An 18,269-nucleotide genomic window follows, 5' to 3' on the forward strand; every position below is an offset into this window, starting at 1 on the left:
CCCACTGAGTGAAGTGCTCTGCGGGGGCCATAAGGAGACAAGTGGTCCCTCAGATAGTCAGGGCCCAAACCACGAATGGCCTCAAAAGTCAAAAACAAAACATCAGTGGGATTTAGTCATGACTTTTGGTATGTTGAGCCTGTTGATAAAATGCAGTTATAGGCAATGGTCTCTTTCCTGGGAAACCCTGTGGAGTCAGCTGTGACTTTACAAGCACGTGAGACTGAAACTTCAAAACCCAAAAGATACCACCACATGGCAGATGTGTGCGTGTGTGTTTGACGCACAAAAAGAAGATTATGTCCACCGATTTTTCTCAGTTAAAACTGAGATTCCACATTGATTTAGCATTGGAGAGAAAAATCACAAGGGTATATATAAAATATCCTTATCTGGCCACAGTGCTGTATCAAATAAATTTGATATAAAATATCCTTCTTTCATTTGAAATGATGGGCGATAAACTATAACTAAGTAATTTAGAAATAATGACGTGGCAAATGTTAAAAATGTAAAGATGTCACAGATTATCTTGGAGCATCAACTCACACAGCAAATCCATCACTGCTGCATGGCCTGTAAGGCCGGGCTACTCTGCCAAACGTATGGTTGAGGCCTATGATCCATCAGCCTTAGGGATGCCAGTCCCTAGATGAGATCTGGGGATCCCCTGGTTTTATAGTTCATCTCCAGGTAACAGAGATCAGTTCCCCTGGAGGAAATGGATCCTTTGGAGGGTGGACTCTAGAGTATTATACTCCATTGAGGTTCCTTCCCACCCCAAAACCTGTTCACTCCCAGCTCCACCCCCAAAGTCTCTAGGTATTTCCCCACGCAACCCTAGATGACCTCCTTGTCAGAATCCACTGCCCAATTCAAATGGCTATCTTTATCAGCCCCCCCTTTTCCCCAATGTTAGAGTGGGCAATTAGTTTATTATAGTTATTGTATTGTATTGATTTTAAATCACTATTTTGTACACAATGCTATATGTTTTTATCCTGTTGTAATCCACCCTGTCTTACGAGATAGAGTGGAAAATAAATGTACCAACAACAACAACAACAACAATGTAGTATTGTAAAAACTGCAGAGGTTTTACAGTCAGAATGGGCTTTGTTCAGCATATCACTCTGACTCAGCAAATTGCTACAGGAATCTCAAAGGGGCAAACTAGAAACATGCAAAACAGAAAACCTTCCCTCCATCTGCTATTTGTTGACATGATGACAAAGACACCCACAGATGCTCTGAAATCCAGAAGCTGCAGCTCCTGGTGCATTTTGAGTGGCTACTCAATTTACTTATAAACAAGCACTGGACGGTTGTGTGTTATCTGTTCCCATCTCTTTGCTTGTAGTTAACTATTTATCTATTTACTGAGCTATTTGTGCCCTGTTTTCTAGTAGGGATGCCAATCTCCAGGTGGGACCCGGGGATCCCCTGAAATTAGAGCTCATCTCCAGACTACAGAAATCAGTTCCCCTGGGAAACAAATGGATGGTTTGGAGGGTGAATTCCTCTATGCCAGGGGTAGTCAAACTGCGGCCCTCCAGGTGTCCATGGACTACAATTCCCAGGAGCCCCTGACAGCGATTGCTGGCAGGGGCTTCTGGGAATTGTAGTCCATGGACATCTGGAGGGCCGCAGTTTGACTACTCCTGCTCTATGCCATTGCACCCCACTGAGGTCCCTGCCCCCCCCCCCCAACCCCAAGGCTCATCTGCCAAATCTCCAGGAGTTTCTCATCCTGGATCAGGTAACCCTACTTTTCCATCCCCTGCTGGTGGCCAACAGGGACCTGGCAAGCCCACTTTCTAGGGTTGCCAGCTCTGGCTTAGGGAATTCCTGGAGATTTAGAAGAAGAAGAAGAAGAGTTGGTTCTTATATGTCACTTTTCTCTACCCAAAGGAGGCTCAGAGCGGCTTACAGTTGCCTTCCCATTCCTCTCCCCACAACAGACAGCCTGTGAGGTGGGTGAGGCTGAGAGAGCCCTGATATCACTGCTAGGTCAGAACAGCTTTATCAGTGCTGTGGCAAGCCCAAGGTCACCCAGCTGGCTGCATGTGGGGGAGTGCAGAATCGAACCCGGCATGCCAGATTAGAAGTCTGCACTCCTAACCACTACACCAAACTGGCTCTCGGGGCAGTTCCCAGGGATTGAATGCTTATGAGGGAAGGGAAATCAGTAGTAACATAGCTGTCCCTCAACTGAACGAGGAGTATAGATAGTGGTTTTCGCCTGCCGCCTTGATATTGATATTAACTGGTCTTTAACAGTTTTATTGGGGGAACTATGGGATTTTATTGTAATCTATTTATTCCGTAAACTGCTGTAAGCCCTAGGGGAATGGCGGTATATGAATTCAATAAATAAATAAAATAAATTTTAAAAAATTATTACCATTTTCCAAAGCTGCCATTTTCTCTAAGGGAACTGATTCCTGTAGTCTGGAGATTAGTTGTAATTCCAGGGGAATGCCAGAACACCACCTGAAGGTTGACAGTCTTATTTTTGTTCTAACGAGGGCCCAAAATTGTTTATAACACAGTTCTTCCTTCCTCCATTCCATCCTCACAACCATCACCCTGTAAAGGATGCTCAGCTGAGAGGCAGTGAGTGGCCCATGGTCACCCAGGCCGATTCCGCACGGGCGGTAGCAATATCTAGCCACGCGGTCTCTTCTTCAAGGATAGAACTGGTGGTGAATGATGTTTATAGTCATAGCAGTACAGGACATAAAATCCCAAATGATAGCCCTTATTAGGTTTGTGTTAAATGTCCTTTCTAGCTATCTTGTTTTGAAATTAATCTTTGATAAGGCCACGATGGTGAACTACTAGCAAATAGAAAACAAAGAAAAGACTGAAAATGTGTCAGTGAAATGAAATAGAAAGCAGCAAAAGAAAATGCCAGAGGCTAATAGCGAAAGCGAGTGGGATATTAATACCTACTTTCTGTGTAAGAGGGTGTTTATTTTCCTCAGCTAGCAGGATATTTCAACCTACTTACATTGTAGGAATGTTTATTTTTCCTCAGTTAAGTATTGGCTGTAATATTTCTTGCCCAGTTATTAGACAACCTAAAAACTCTTGGGCAAAAGCTGAGCAACACACATGCACACATCCCTAGAAGATGTCACTCCTTGCAGAACACGCTCTGACAATCCTGGATGTTATTCTTTTATTAACAGAGTTATTTTAGCCTAGAAACATGACTGCGATATGTCAAAAAACTGCATATCCTGAATGATCTCCTAATCCCGCTCCCTGACAGGGCTCAAGGGGGTCAAAAGCACAGTGCTTTATATGGATCAAAAAGTGAACAGTAATTATTACCCAGTACAGAATACCAATGAAACACCTGTAAAAAGACATCATTTTGTACCAAATAAATTTCATTGCAGCAAATACCGTGAACACTTAGAATTTATTTTCTTAGTCTGGAATCCAGAATTGTGATGAAGTCACTTATCCCTCCCTAGTTCAGCAAGACTGAAGCCCCTTTGATCACAAGCAGCTGAGCTGACCCATCCTCAACTTCTTTGTAGAAACCGAAAGCACATGTTTTGTTCTTAGCAACTTGCAACTAGCCCTTCCCTGTCTCCAACTCCGTTTTCTTTTTTTACTGGACCTTCTTCCACAGCAGTTCCACACTGAAATACAGCAGCTTGCGTAGAAATTAATGGGGAATTTTTTACCCGCTAGACTTTGGCATCATCAGCTGCCATTAAAGGTGAGAGATCAAGTAATTCTATTCAGAGCAGCCAAGCAAAAAATTAAGAGGGCCTCCTCATCGAAAGCCGAATGCGCTACTTCCAAATCATGGTACCCAAGGCTGATGTGGTACAATTGCTCTCAAGCTACTGAAGTCATCTAGGAAAGAAGGAAATGTGATTCACAATAGGACCTACAGCCCAGTAAGCGTGCCTAGGATTAGTCCTGGCTGCCTTGTCATATTGGGACAATTTTCCTGTTAAAAATGAAACTGTTATTGGAAACACAAGATAAGAGACTTTTCTACATGCTCGACTTACTGCTGATTTATTTGCAGCTGATCCACAAGCAATGGAATTGTTTTGGGCACAATTCTGCCCTCCTAAATTTCACAGTTGTTGAGTCAATTTATTATTTTCCCTGCATGTCCTTTAAACAATCTGGATTTGTAAGGCAGTGTCTATCATCCTCAGGGGTGTCACAGCCCCCCTTCCTTTTAATATTTACTCATGCATATATCGATATATTGATAGCATGGCTACATTTTGAAAGACACTAAAATATCAATATATCGATATAGAGTGGTCATGATAAGTTTAGCAGATTCTTTGAATTCCTAGCTTCCATATATATTTTAAAGTAAGTCTCTATCTTCTTTGTTCCTAGAGAGAAACCCTTTTCCTATATCTTTGGGAGTGAAAGGCTAGAGACTTACTTGTTTTAAAATGAAGCATGGGAATTCTGAAAACCTGCTAAACCTATTGTTACAATGCTATATCGATACATCAATATGTTAGTGCCTTTAAAAAAAGAAAGAAACCCACTTTTCTTCAGGGCAGGGAGGGGAGAAGAGGATGACAAGGATGACATCAGTTATAAAGAAGTGGGCTGGAGGGGAGAAGGAGGGACAAAAAAAAAACAACAGAAATATTACGCACATGGGGAAAGTGACTCAAAATTGGCTTCCAGAGAAAAAAATGTAAAAAAACCCAAAATGGTCTAAAAAAAAACCAGAAAAAAATATGGAAGGGATGAAGCAAAAATTAAAGGCACAAAAATGCACGTGGGAAGCAGGGATAAACCAAAGAAGTATAGGGCCAGGGTCCTATCAATGGGGAGAAAACATGCAGGAGAGTCTACGATCTAGTTAAAACAGCAGCAAAATAAATGAACTATGTAATATCCAAACTTCTCTGACTTTGCAGGATCAAGTGATCAACACAGCACCTGGGCGTGATGGGATGGACCACATCTGTCTCCCGCTTCAGCTACAGTCCTGGTTTTGCATAGTGTATCTATGCATGTGGAGAACCAAAACTGGGGAAATAATTTCCTCCTGTTCAGTTTTAATGTGGGAAAATGCCGTGGAGAAGACAGAAGCCCCTCCTCCCCTGGTGGCACCATTCAAAGCCCTTTTGAACTCCCTCTTTAAAAGCTGTTCCCCATGGCTGCGGGAAACAGAAGTTTGGTCGAGGGAACTCTTTAGAAATGGTAACATTTACTTTGGCCCTGAAATGGCTGAATAGGGATGCAGAGTAGGGCAGGGTGTGGTAGCTTAAGCAGGAGTGATGCATGGGGCAGGGATTATTGCTACATATATTTATAACCCAGACTTTCTCCCAGTGGGCCAACAAAGCTCCTTACAAGAGGAAACATCTCAACATTCTGAAAACAATCCAGTAACAAGCACTAAGATTTTTTTTTTAAGTAGCATGATTGGTCTAAAATTCCAGGATTTATTTATGTCATAAATGAGGCCAGAATAATAGAAAGGCCATTGGAAGGTGAAAATAGGAAGCCTACTTTTCACCAATAATAATAATAATAATTTCCAGGCTTTCTGTGTGAAATTTCACAGGAGTTATATATGAGGAAACACAGCCGTGAATTCGCCCCTGCCAGAGGGCTTGCAAGCTGCATTAAACAAAGAAATCAAGAGGAGAGATCAGAGAATGGGTGAAGTGACCTGATAGGGGCAACTAAGAAAATGCAGGTAAAAGAAGATCAGGGTGGTCCATGAAAGGCTTTTGGGTCTTGTCTTTAAAAAATGACACACAGAATCATGACAAATTTCCCAGAAATCCAGTGCCTATTGTTTTATTGATCAAAGGGAGAAGCAAAGCCATTGAACCAATGGTTCCTGGAAGTGTGGGACCCCATGGTAAGGTTACTTGAGGTTTACTGTATCTAATGGACCTGAACGTTGAACAAAAGGGCAGGATATTGTAAACACAGAGTATGCTACATGTGGTAAAGGTGGGTGGTTGCTAAGGGGGGGAAGGGAAGGGATTGATTAGGTCCCAATAGCTTTGTGGTGAGTCTCCATGTCTGATACCATCTGACAGCAACTTAAAATGCCCTCTCTTTGATCTTGTTGCAGGGGAAATCCAGCTAATGTTGCAATTTGAAAGCTTGTGGGTTCCTTTTATTTCATTACCTGTCACAGAGCTGTAGAAACAATGTGTTTTGTTTTAAATTAATGCTTGGCCTTTATTACAATGACTCTGAATCTTTTCCCCTTCTACCTTCCACTATGAGGTCAATTCCCCAACTGCTGTTTAAATTAGGGCTTTTTTAATAACTACTTCAGAGACTCATTGGTGAAAGAAACCACCCTCCTTAAGTAGCTCGTAAATAAATCTGATGCTGGTGGCCTATCAAGGAGACGGTGGTCTCCTTCAAACTGTCCACATAAAAGGGACATCTTGAGAACCAGCACTAATTGGTAACCATGAAGACAAATTTGAAGAGCAAAAAAAAAAAAGAAAGACATAGTTAAGCACATGAAACTGTTGCAACTTATGATGACACAGAACCTCAAATACTCTTATTTCTTTGCCCAGGTTCCTGCACAGGACTCTGACCCTGTTTGAACAGATGAAGTTGCCTCATACTGTCAGCCGATAAAGCCATCCATCTCACTGTTGCTGGTATTGTTGACTTTGGCTCCCACAGAGCTAGAACCAAGTGGTACCCAGTGCAGTTGATGGGCAATAGATTCAGGACAGACCAAAGGAAATACAGTACTTCCATTCTCAATAAGTAATCAAATTGTGGCCTTCACTCCTAGTGGACCTATTGATGGCCATGAGCACAGAAGGCTCTAAAAGCAATTGATGGAATAGATGGCTTTAAAAATGGTTAGGCCATGGAGGGAAGGTCCATCGGTGGCTAGCTGCCATAGTAACTAAAGGTAAACTTAGGACCTTTCCATCTTCTGCAGGTCTGTGGTTGAGGCCGTGTTAGTGCAGGAATAGCAATTGGGGTCCTCCTGATGCCAACAACGAATATCATTTCTGACTTGTCACTCCTTTCTCCTCCCTCTTATAGAAGGGTAGGGGTGTGGGTTGAGGGTTCCACCATTTTGCTGCTATGATTGTTGTGTTGTGGATGTTGTGATAGTCCATTTTAATGAGGGTTTTAATGGGTTTTTAATAGGTTCTTAGCTGGATTTTTGTAAACCTCCAACGTTGCAAGCAGCCATACAGAGTGCCAGGAGTTCTAAAAAGTGGCAGCAGAAAGCAAGAGAACAAGAAGGTGAGAAATGGCGGGGGGCGCGATTTTTTATAGCATCATGCAATTGTGCTGGCATGACGCTATGTTTTTGGATGTGTGGAATGGACCTAGGTCATCAAAATGGGTACATAGGTTAGCACCACATTTTTGGAGAAATACTTTATCAATGGTTTACCTTCCAGTTATTCAGACCGAGGATTTAGAGCTCTCCATTATTTGGTGAGCATGTTGCCTATGTGATATTATATGGATTCAAAACAATTTGTTTCATCTTAGCTATAAGGATTGGATCTTGGCCTGAATAATTGGAAAGTCAACCATTGATAAAGGACTTCTCTGAAAACATGGTGTTAACCTAGATACCCATTTTGATGACCTAGTATTGGTGTACGAAGTTCGCTAACCAGCTTTAAGAAACCGATTTGAAGACAAACTTTCAACATTAAAATGGCTTTTTTGAACAGCCATGGTCAGTTCTTCTATTAGCTTGCAACCTCCAGGTAGGACCTGGAATCTCCCAGAATTACATCTCCAGATAGTTCAGTTCCCATTGAGAAAATTAGGAGGGTTGGGGGGGGGGAGGGTTTGGGGGGTGGAGTCCATGGCTTTATATCCTTTCCCTACCCAAACCCTCATGATCCGCAGCATGATATAGTCAGCCTTGTGTCCTTATCTGATTCATTCATGAGGTCACCCTTTCACGCTTGTGAAGGCAGAATGGTAGCTCTAGCCTGGCTACAAAGGAAAGGGGGAAAGACAGAGAAACTGGAAAAGTTGGTGCTAGTTGGGAATCTTCTGAGTGGGAAAAGGAATCAAGCCACTGAAATTTGGGATTTTAAATAAAAGTGTCAGAACGTATTACAACTGAGAAGGCAGGATCAGCCAGACCTTTGAAAACCCCCCAGCTCTTTTCTGCTTTTCCCAGATCTCACATGGCAAGGCAGACATGTTGCTGTAGCACATGCCAAGTGGTAAAGAAGAAGGAGAGTTGGTTCTCATATACCACTTTTCTCTACCTGAAGGAGTCTCAAGGCGGCCTTCTCTTTCCTCTCCCCACAACAGACACCCTGTGAGGGAGGTGAGGCTGAGAGAGCCCTGATATTACTGCTCCGTCAGGGCAGTTTTATTAGTGCCATGGTGATCCCAAGGTCACCCAGCTGGCTGCACTCCTAACCACTACACCAAACTGGCACCAAAGAATAAAATACCCAAAGCACCCGCCTACTGCAACACCCATGTTTCATACAGTACGTTTCATGTTGACACCTGGATGCCAGACAGACATTCAGATAAATGCATTCTGCTATTTCCTCTCATCTTTCAGATGTGATCATGGACCCAACAACACCAATGCCCCTTACAGGCCTACTTTAGCTGTGATCCAACGTTTTAGTTTCTCCTTAAGGTTACAGGTGTCCAGTATTGACCCACAAGGTCCAATATTTTCATGGACTGGCTGGGGGAAAACTGACAAAAAAACAGAGGATACTTAAATGGCCGGTGTTTTGTCAAGTGTTTTTTTCCTGAATAGTTCATGAAAATACTGCACTGTCCAGGGCAACTGGCAATCATACCAACCCCAAACAGAGAAGCACACCATTTGGGCTTGGAGGAAGTAATGCCAAGGCAGTCCAAGCGGCTTCACACTGGACTGGATGTTCCAGCCAGTTCAAACAGCATACTCAACACTGTTTGCGCTGGCCATGCTCCAGTGACAAAGTGTATGGAACAAGGGAATAAACAGACCAGTTTAGCAGATGTGTGAGGAGAATGTAAGTGGCATTTTAAAGTATGTATTATATATACCTAAGTTTTAGTATAAAATTTTATAAAAATAGGCTAAGTGGAAAGGGTTAAAATAGTAAAAGGTAAAGGTAAAGGTATCCCCTGTGCAAGCACTGAGTCATGTCTGACCGTTGGGTTGATGCCCTCTAGTGTTTTCTTGGCAGACTCAATGCAGGGTGGTTTGCCATTCCCTTCCCCAATCATTACCGTTTTACCCCCCAGCAAGCTGGGTACTCGGGGGCTTTCTGCACACCTTCAAAATCGCACAATGGTTGCCAATTGAAAACGCTACTGATTTGCCGTTATGTACAACGTCGTTGACAATCTGCCACACACCTGAAACCGATCCGCAAAAAGTGCTTCGTTGTAGCGCTTTCAGGGAAATCCCCAAAAGTGGATTCACCTTCCGGAAAGCGCTACACTCCTGCAACCAATCTGCAACACTAGCGGGAAAGTACTGTGCGTTACCATTGTTGTGGTTTCTACAAAGTCCCTCCCCCTGGCTCTCTCCTCTGATCTTCCGGCGAAGTGATCGCCATTTTTTTTTCTCCGAGCGAGCGGAGATCAATGCACTGGCGAGCCTCCGTTTAGCCAGTGAGGCTTCCCCGGCTGCAGTCCCTCCCCAGAGCTGTTTAAAGTCACTAAGCACAAACAACAGAGAATCCCGTTTGCTGATGTATTTTCCCTTTATTTTTCACACTGTTTTCGGCCGAAAATCGCGCCCGTGAGGGGGGGGGGATTTTTTTTTTCACTCAGGGGGAGCGTGGCAACGATGAAACGGCAGCTCAAACACACCTGCCAGCTGGATGGGTCTCTCCGTTGCAACGAAGCAATGCATATTCGTTGTAACGGGTGTATGTGTGTGTTTTTTTAAAACCTTTCTTTAAGGGAAAGGGGCTGTTTGGGAGCATGCTAACGGCCGCCCATTGGGTGCTTGACGGCCAGGGGCGGGACGAGCTCGGCAATAGCGCTTCCTTTCTAGCGATTTTTGCCAAGACCGGAAGCCTGTGGGAAACAATAGAAACGCAACTGGATTCCACTACAAAGGCAGGTATGCATAACGACGAATTCCACTATTTAAAATGGCGATTTTTCGTTCAGCAAACAATTTGCTACAAGGATCCCGGTGCGGAAAGCCCCTCATTTTACCGACCTAGAAAGGATGGAAGGCTGAGTCGACCTTGAGCCAGCTGTTGGGATTGAACTCCCGGCCTCATGGTCAGAGCTTCAGACAGCATGTCGGCTGCCTTACCACCCTGGACCACAAGAGGCTCTTAAAATAGTAAGGAGGGCAAATATTTTAAAAAAAACAACTTTAGGTATCAACGTTGTATAACTTCTCAGTGTTGTAGATTCTCAAACCACTCATGTATATCTAATTTTAATTCTAATTTTAGTTCTGTTCCAATAGTAAGAAGGGCAAATTAAAAAATACCTTTAGGTACCAACATCGTTTGACTTTTCAGTCTTGTAGCTGCTCAAACCACTCAGGTATGTTAATTTAAGCTCTAATTTTAGCTCTGTTCCAATTTTAGTGTGGTTGTAGCTCAGACTACTCAGGTATAGCTCAGGTATTGTTCTAAACAGGCTAAGAGGTCCTTGGCTAGTTTAACTGCAATACAGGAAGGGTTAAATAGAAGATCAGCCAAAGGACAAAGATTAAAACTGAGGAAACAGGGTTCTCACTTTGGAACTTTACTACACCTATAAAGTACTAATAACATAGATTAGAGATAGTGATCCATATATATCTTGTGAGTAATAGCCACTGATGGACCTCTGCTCCAGCTTGATGTAGTGGTTAAGAGCAGCAGCTCCTCATCTGGAGAACTCGGTTTGATTCCCCACTCTTCCACATCAGCCAGATGGGTGACCATGGTCTAGTCACAGCCCTATTAGAGCTGTTCACACAGAGCAGTTCTTTCAGAACTCTCATCCCCCCCACCTCACGGGGTGTCTATTGTGGTGAGAGGAAGGGAACACAATTATACACCACTTTGAGACTCCTTTGGGTAGTGAAAAGCAGGGTATAAAAACCAACTCTTCTTCAATTACCTCTTGAAGCTATCTAAGCTCATAGCTGCTGCCACTTCCTGTGGCAGTAAATTTCAACTGTTCATTACTCTTTGGGAGAAGAATTATTTCCTTTTATCTGTTCTAAACTTAGTGTTTAGTGTTCTAAAGTTAAATATGGTTGTGTTATCCCACCTCATTTATATAAATACTAGCAAGAAAGCCCATTATATCCAGGAATGGAATGGGAGCTAGGATCCAGGTGACCCCGGCAAGCACAAATCTCTCTCTCTCTCTCTCTCTCTCTCTGTCTCTGGCAGCAGAAGCCATAGGAGGTAATCAGGGCTCGTTTGCAGTTTGGGGTGGCTGTGTCTGTCTGTCTCTGTCTCTCCCTTGCAGCAGGAGCCATAGCAGGTAATCAGGGCTCTTGGTGTCTCTGTGTGTCTCTCTCAGGCGAAGAGAGCAAAGTGGCTAGCCTCCAGGGAAGGAGGGCAGGAGCTCTAGGGGTAGGTCCGATCAGCAAAGCTGACCTCACCCTGATTGGCCCTATTCCAACTCAGACACCCTGGACTCATTCCACCCCACAGGCTGTTTCACAAATATTAAGAGAAACAATAAATAAGGATTAAACAATAGAATTAACAGAATTATTTGTTTTGTTCGGCTGTTTGGGCCATTTAAACCTAACATCCAAGTACTAACCAGGGCCAACCCTGCTAGTTTCTGAGATATGATGAGATTGGGTTAGCCTGGGGCAACCCGATGAGGGCAGGCCTTGGGAAGGCACTGCCAATCAGAGTAAATAAATCTGACCTTGATAGCCCTGTGGTCTGACTCAGTTGAAAGAAGCCTCATGACTAAAGCAACATCTGAGCATTTTCACAGCAAACAAGGAACAGACAGAAAACAGCAGGTTTTAGAAAATATGCTAAGTAATCAACAGTGACAGTGACTATCATATTAGGAACAATTGTCAATATGAGCCAACACAAAGCTGGAAACCGAAATTATAAAGACATTCTTCTGTAAAAAATGTGAGTAGCTAAACTTAACATAGACTGAAAAAGCAATTCAAACAAATATTTTGGAGAGAGAAAAGCAGCAGAAATATTTCTGTTGTCTGGAGATCAGTTGAATCTCTGGGAGATCTACAGGTTCCACTTAGAGGCTGGCAAGCTTAGCAACCTTACTCTTCTACAAAGCTTGCTGAGGGAATGTGGGCCAGTTACAAATTCTCAGCCTAATCTACATTACAAGGATGTTGTGAGGGTAAAGTGGAGGAGAAATTCCAGTAAACGTTCAGGAAAGGCACCTTTTGGCTTTCGAACCCACAAATTTATTTGGGTTGTGAACTGGTTCATGCCCATTCGTTCCCAGGCATTCCCTAAACTTGAAAAGAAAGTTTTTAATTGGAAAACATCAAGGGAAAAGGGGGGCAGGAGAGAGGCTACAGCTCTGATCCATGGAGGAAAGGCACCACACAAGGCCCCTGGAAATGCAGGGCCGGTAGCAAATACTAGATGGGTAGAGCAGACCTGATACTGACCTCACTGGACCAGTGGTCTCATCCTTATCCATTGTTGTTCCTCTATATATTTATGAAAAAGCCTAGGGGGTGGGACGTGTCCAGCTGTCCAAGTTAGAATAGGACCAATAGGGTGCAGCCAGATTTGCCCTGATTGGCCCTATCCCTGCAGCTCCCGCCCTCCGTCCCTGGACTCTAGCCTCTTTGCTTTCAGAAGCCTCAGTGCCTGGAGGCAGCAGGAGGTAAGGGGAGAGGCCCTGGGCAAAGGGTCCTGGTGGAAGCCTTGCAACGATGGCCTCTTGGCCTGCTAGGGTGGGCCTGCTGATGAGGGCCTCTGGGCCTGCTGACTGCTCCTTAAGGACTGCTAAGGAGCTGACTAGCTGACTGCTAAGGAGCTCTGTCTTGGGCCTGCTAACGAGCTGCCCATCCCCCACACGATCTGGTTGTGAGCTGCCGCCCAAGGCCACCTTAAGCTGCCTGGCCAGGGGCCAGGGGCCAGGGGCCAGGGGCCAGGGGAGGGGACCCTTTCAAGGCCCGTTCTTAGGAATGGGCTTTAAAGCTAGTTCAGTATAAAGCAGCTTCATGTCTGCATCTGAGTGAGACTAGGGCATAAGACATGCAGTGCACTAGGCCTACATGCTATTTCTTCAACACAGTTGGGCTGGAATCTACAGCATCCCCAGTGCAGGATGGGAAGGTCGGACTGCTGCAGCTGCTTCAGTCTGGGAGGGAACTATACTAATAAATAGAGCGCCACAGCTGTGGACTGCAACATCCTGAGCCAATGACTTCATGAGGGTGGTGGCAGGGGCCTGGAGCACCATGCTTCCTTACGGATGCCATGGCATAGCTCAGAAGACACTTTCCCACCGAGACTTTGCTTAATCACAGGGCTCTAAAAACCGGAGTCTATCTCTTAACCCTTCCCTCACTGTAACTCTTGCATATCAAGTTATTTTGTGCTTAATATATTTATTTCCTGCTTTTTTCCCTTAAAAGGGGAAGGGTTTCCCTTTTTAAAAGCCCAAAGTGGCTTGATGATGATGCTATCCGTTCAGTTGTTTCCAACCCTCTGCGATTCTATAGGATGCTTTTCTCCATTCGTATCTGTTTCTGCTTCTTTCAGTTGGTTCATGGTCATCCCTGTATCGGCTTTGATCGTGTCGAGCCAGCGGCTCCTTTGGCGACCACGTTTCCTTTTGCCGCTGACCATGCCGAGCATTAATGATTTTTCTAGCAAGTTTTATCACATGATGTGTCCAAAGTAAGTGTGCTTTAGCCATAATTTCTTGCCTTCTAAAGACATAGTTAGTTTGCTCCTCTCTAAAACTACCTTGTTGGTAACTTTGGCTGTCCATGGTACTCGTAGCATTCGTCTCCAACATCATAATTCGAAAGTATCTATTCTCCTCCTGTCTTCCTTCTTCAGGGTCCAGCTTTCGCATCCATACATTGTTATGGGGAAGACAACAGCATTGACTAGCCGGTACTTTGTATTAAGGCTGATATCCTTACTCTTCCATATTCGGTTCATGCCTAACATTGCGTTGCGGCCCAGTGTTATTCGCCGTCTGATTTCATGGCTACATCTACCACTTTGAGCGATCATGGAGCCACAATATGGCTTACAATATGAATAAATAAATATTGGAAACAAACCCACAAAGTAACCAACCAATCAACCTATTTTGAATGCAAGGTCATTCAGAAGCACAAATCACAGGCAAGGAGCCCACCACCACCACCGCAGATGGGGTCGCTGCATTGGAGCAGTTGAGAACCACTGGTCTAGGTGAACTGATATTTGTAGTCAGAAGATGAGGTGTGACTCCAGGGGATCTCCGGGTCCCACCTGGAGGCTGACATCCCTACTAGTCATGATCCATGGCATGTTGATGAGCTGAGGGAAATAAAGAGGGTAGGACCTTGCACATTGTTGATGGATACTTGTGCTGAACCAGATGGACTATGCTGTAAAGCATCCTGAATACATATCTATCTAGCTGCTGTTTGAAGACCACCAGTGGGTGGGAGCTCACCACATCCTTAGGCAGCCAATTCCTCTGCTGAACTACTCAGACTGTGAAAAAAAATCCTGATATCTAGCCCAGAAGTGTTGTACACATAGATTAAAGCCATTACGGTGGGTCCCATCCTTTGCTGCCAACAGGAACCATTCCTTGCCCTCCTCCAAGTCACAGTCTTTCAAATACTTATAAAGAGCAATCATGTCCCATGTCAACCTCCTCCAAGCTCAAAATTCCCAGGTCTTTCAGCCGTTCCTCTTAGGGGTTGATCCTCAGACCCTGGATCATCCTCGTCGCTCTCCTCTGTACCCTCTCCATTTTGTTCACGTGCTTTTTAAAGTGTGGCCTCTGGAACTGCACACAGTATTCCAGGTACAGTCTGACCAATTTGGTATACAGTGGGACTATGACATCTTGCGATTTGAGGTGATGCCTCTGTTGGTCTTAAAAGTGCCACTGGACTCAATTTCTGTTTTGCTGCTTCAGACCAACACGGCTGCCCACTTGAAACCGTGTAACTGTTTACGGTTGCCCTTCAAAGGATTTAGAAGGGTGTAACTCTGTTTAGGATTGCGCGTTTTATATACCAGAATCAGAATTTTTGTCCCAGCCAGAGGCGTTAACTGTGGGCCAGAAATACAGTCCTCTGCTCTGTAGTTCTAAAAAAACTATTCCTTTGATGTCTTGTTTCTTCCAGACAGCTATTTAAAAGGAATCTAAATAAGTACTTGGTCCAGTAGTTCGAGTAACACGAGTCACAAATCATATTTTCTGAGGGAGAAAAGCAATTTGAAGATTTTGTCAGTGGCACAGTGACGGGGCTGCCAGAATTGGGTGTCTCATTCCTAGCCTTTCCCCCCCCCCTTTCTTTCTAGCCAGTGTTTTCTTTTAAAGGCCTTCAGCTATGGTCCTAATCAGCTGAGAGATTCCCACCAGCCACCCCAGGTGCCAGCTGGCTCGTGTAATCGCAGACTTGCCTTGGCAAGTAGTCAAATACAACACACACTTTAAACAGCTGGATTAACCCAGGGATTCTTACTCCAACCTTTCATCTGTTTTTCAGAGATAGACCACTGCTGTTTAATTATACTTTAATTGAATAAAAAAAATATATGTCAATACCTAATTACCAGGGGTGCAGCTGATCTATGACACAAGACTGGGTGGGAGAAGGGGAATGTAGCATTAAGTGTACAGTCTCATTAATTTTAACTGTGTTTCCCCCTCCAGGGCATTTACTCATTTGGGATGAAACTTCTTGTAGGACACTGGAAGCTGGTACGTTTGCTTTACTATGTAACTTGACCTGGGAAGGGTTAACATCCCCCGTCCTTCCATTTTATCATGTGCTTTAGCTAACAGGGCACTTACATTTGCTGTTTGGGGGCATGATCAAAACAGTAGTATTCCTTAAAGTTTCATAGTCTACATCAGGATACTATCTGCAGTGTTTTAAATGAGGGCCACATGTCCAGGAGGGGAATGGGAATACAGTTTAACTGTGCTAACCAGATGTTTCAACAAATTGTAAGGCTGAGATCTTGCACAGTTTCTCCAAAAACCTTGTGGAAATCAAGGGATTTAAGATGTTCTAAAGGGGTTGGTAAGGAATACAGATGGAGAGAGAATAGCTCTGCCCCAGCCTACGCGCCTTCATCAGGATTAATTATCAAGCCTTTTGAAAATGTATACCGTGGATACCTTATTGGTCTTTAAGGTGCTACTAGACTCAGATATTGATCCATAAAGATAAACGCCTTAAAGCTGATACTATTACAGAAGAATAACAAATGTCTCCTCACAATCAATCTTAAATCACAAAGTGTATACATAACTCCCAACAGGACCCAGGAGCTCAGCCTGTTTTATATCCGCTTCTGCAGGGGAATATTTAGAGGAACAAACAACTGAATTAGGCCTTTATCCTTATCCATGGTTCCTCTATATATTTGTGAAACAGCCTAGGTGGTGGAATGTGTCTGGCCGTCCAAATTGGAATAGGGCCAATCAGGGTGCACCCTGATTGGCCCTGCCCCTGCAGCTCCCACCCTCTGTCCTTGGACTCTAGCCTCTTTGCTCTCAGATGCACCTCAGTGCCTGGACCCAGCAGCAGATAAGGGGAGAGGCCCTAGGCAAAGGGTCGCGGTGGAGGGCCTCACGGCCTGCTAGGCTGGGCCTGCTAATGAGGGCCTCCCAGTCTGCTGACTGCCTGCTAAGGAGCTTTGTCCTGGGCCTGCTAATGAGCTGGCCAGCCCCCGCCCACCCCACTTGATCTGGCTGTGAGCTGCGGCCCAAAGCCACCTTAAGCTGCCTGGCCGGGGGCCAGGGAGGGGACCCTTTCAAGGCCTGTTCTTAGGAATGGGCTTTGAACCTAGTTTAGATATAAAGTTGATTGCATTAATTGAGAAGAGTCGCCAGAGGCTTCACTGTCTGTCTGTGCTGCAAGTATGCACTTCAACAAAGTTACTATCTGACTTTGTACATTGGGAATCTTTTACCAGTTATCAGTAAGGATGACAAACATTGTGTTTCTCCAGCCACAAAGATCCTCAATGGATTGCACCCATGTGCATTTCTGGACACAAAACATTTTTGAAGATCTCAACAAAGATAAGAGAGAGACACAGGAAGCAGCAGGGCAAAGTGCCCCATCACAAAGAACTGGTGGCAGCCTGGCGTAGCCACCGCCATGAGGAATGGGTATAAGTGTGGCAGATTGAAGGTATGTGGTTGCATTAAGGGGTTGGGTCAGGAATAGAGAAATGTAAGCTGCCAAAAGGACAAATTAGAGAAGTCCTAATTGAAAGTTGCCTATATATACTACAAATGGCAAACAATCTGATTGCAACAAGAGAGAGAAAACTATTTTATTCTTTAAGCAGCCTGGTGCTTTACTTTCTCTGCATATTCTAACTCCACCAACAATACCATGGGGTCATTTCTGACTTGTGTAGGAGGGGAAATATTCGGTTTCTAGTCAAAGGTTTTCGGTTTGCAAGTGTTTATGAGGGGAGTTTTCTCAGAAGCGTTGCTGGCTAGAATATTCAATACAGAACTAGATGGACCATTGAACTGACACTGTATATGGCCACTTGGTATCATTGTTTTATAATCTTTTTTAATGCTCTCTCACTTGCATTATGAAATTCCAAAACCCCTTGAGGCTTGGGTTCTTTTATGACATGCTGATTTTAAGATTTGCAAAATGATTGAACACAGAGATTAGTTAAGAATCTTTGTCTCTCAGGGTAACTTGCTTGGGTCATCACGTCCTCAAAGATTGTCTTGGACTGAGAATTGTACCTTATTAACTGCCAGCTGGTACAGTAGGTACACATAAGCTGTTGCCTCACGATGAACTTCAAACACTGATAGGTAGAAATCAGCAGCCAGCAGAGTCTTTGATTTTGAAGCTTTTGCAAAGTTTGGGTGAATTAATGTATTTTCCTGTTGGAATAAGTTTTCTGTGCCTATGTAATATACAATTTTGGTTAAAGCCTACAGTTGTACCTTAGATCAGGAGTAGTCAACCTGTGATCCTCCAGATGTTCATGGGCTACAATCCCCATGAGCCCCTGCCAGCAAACACTGGCAGGGGCTCGTGGGAATTGTAGTCCATGAACATCTGGAGGACCACAGGTTGACTTCCCCTGCCTTAGATGCTTTTTACATCATCAGCAGCTGGG

At 44.2% G+C, this 18,269-nt stretch overlaps 1 long non-coding RNA gene across 1 annotated transcript; it reads left to right on the forward strand.

Annotated features, from left to right (window-relative positions):
• The first annotated feature begins 7,172 nt into the window (after positions 1–7,172).
• On the forward strand, positions 7,173–17,300 carry LOC143840634 (uncharacterized). Its single transcript, XR_013232269.1, has 4 exons — positions 7,173–7,254; positions 13,683–13,820; positions 15,814–15,861; positions 17,121–17,300. It is a non-coding gene; the product is annotated as an uncharacterized LOC143840634 (long non-coding RNA).
• Positions 17,301–18,269: the final 969 nt, after the last annotated feature.

Source organism: Paroedura picta, chromosome 6, assembly GCF_049243985.1.
Source record: "Paroedura picta isolate Pp20150507F chromosome 6, Ppicta_v3.0, whole genome shotgun sequence".
Lineage (NCBI taxonomy): Eukaryota > Metazoa > Chordata > Lepidosauria > Squamata > Gekkonidae > Paroedura > Paroedura picta.